This window comes from Pseudonaja textilis, chromosome 2 (assembly GCF_049901715.1).
Source record: "Pseudonaja textilis isolate UNSWEBS1 chromosome 2, rPseTex1.2, whole genome shotgun sequence".
Lineage (NCBI taxonomy): Eukaryota > Metazoa > Chordata > Lepidosauria > Squamata > Elapidae > Pseudonaja > Pseudonaja textilis.
The window spans coordinates 63,735,748-63,737,353 of record NC_141991.1 but is presented as its reverse complement, the minus strand read 5'-3'; the positions used below and the strand labels follow the sequence as shown (position 1 = coordinate 63,737,353).

Sequence of the window (1,606 nt, the reverse complement as noted above, 5' to 3'; positions counted from 1 at the left end):
AGACAATTGGCATATGACTCATGTATATGATGGTTGCAGTGTCCTGGGGTCATGTGATTCCCTTTTGTCACCTTCTGACAAGTCAAACTCAATGAAGAAGCCAGAGTCACTTAACAACAGGGTTACTAATTATCATCTGCAGTGATTCACTTAACAACTGTGGCAAGAAAGGTCATAAAATTGGGCAAAACACACTTAAGAAATGTCTGACTTAAAAAACAGAAATGTTGGGCTCAGTTGTGGTTGTAAGTCAAGGACTACCTGTATTAAGTTCCTCAGCCTCATCACAGGCCTATTCCTACACAGGTAGTCCTGTGCTTATGCTCTTACTTCAGCTAAACAAAGACAATCTGTATAAGCAACGAGAGTTTTTCATTAGCATCAAGAGAAAGTTACCAAGTGGAAAAATAAGGCAGTGAAGCCATATACTCCTGTGCTACATTTTCTGTGTGAAAAGGACATGGATGCAAACTTTGTTGATTTCCCCGTGGCTGAAAATAGGAGATCTTGGTTTGTGGCAAAGAAAGAATTGCACTTGGGTCCGTCCAGATGAATATATTTGCTGCCAGAGTAAGCATAAAAAACCACTGTCCAAACAGGGATTTGAACCCTGGACCACCAGATTAAAAGTCTGATGCTCTACCAACTGAGCTGTCCAGACTCTTGTACTTAGTTTTCTGACCTAGGAAATTTTGCAATATTGATCTGGAGATCTAAACACATCAGCAGTATCTCTCTCCTCTGGAGCCTCTTATTGCTTATAGAGTTGGTGCCCATACTTTGAACAACTATCTCTTCCCTCCACTACAAACACCTGGAAAATGTTTACAGGTGTTTTTTTTTAAAAAAAAAACATGGTATGAATCAAGACACTGTAATCTGCAGAGAAATGCATGGAAACTATTCTGGCATCCAGATGTGTTGGTCAATGAAATGGAAACCCAACATACTAAATAGCCTTAAATTGAAGAAGGATGTTCCAATCATTTCCAGCAATTATCAGCTCTGCCAAAGACGGGGGATCAGGGGAGAGCTGTTGGCTGCTAACTGACATATGCTAAAACTACTTATGCCACTAAATGCTGATGTCCCCAGCCAACAAATGAATTCTCCTCCCACCAGAAACTGCTTGGGGTAATACAAATACTCAGCCAGCCAGTTAATTTTGGTCCTCTATAGCCTTGTATAAATTTCCTGCATGTCATCCAGCATACGATTCCTAGGAACTGAAGAAGATGATTGGCCAGCTTCCTTGGAACAGGAACTGGATACAGTTTGGAACTTTGTGATAAAGATCCTCAAATGTTCTGAAGGTTATGAGGCTTGTTAGGTTAAAAGGGAAATTTGTGCCATTTCCAGGTGCTTTTTTAAAAAATACAGGCAGTCCTCGTATAACGTCCACACCTTCAGGGACCCGTTCAATGTTTCAATAATGCTGATCAAGGGGACTTACCAGTATTCTTTGTACTTGCATGTGGCAGCAACCCACATGGTCCCATGATTGCAATTGGGATGCTTTGGCGGCCAGCTTCCATTTACAAAGTCACAGCGTCCCATATTTATATAATTGAAGTTTGCAACTTTCCTTGGAAAAGAATGGAACTCT

The 1,606-nt window shown here is 40.8% G+C and overlaps 1 non-coding gene across 1 annotated transcript; it reads right to left on the bottom strand.

Annotated features, from left to right (window-relative positions):
- Positions 1–588: 588 nt before the first annotated feature.
- TRNAK-UUU (transfer RNA lysine (anticodon UUU)) lies at positions 589–661 on the bottom strand. The gene has a single exon. It is a non-coding gene; the product is annotated as a tRNA-Lys (tRNA).
- Positions 662–1,606: the final 945 nt, after the last annotated feature.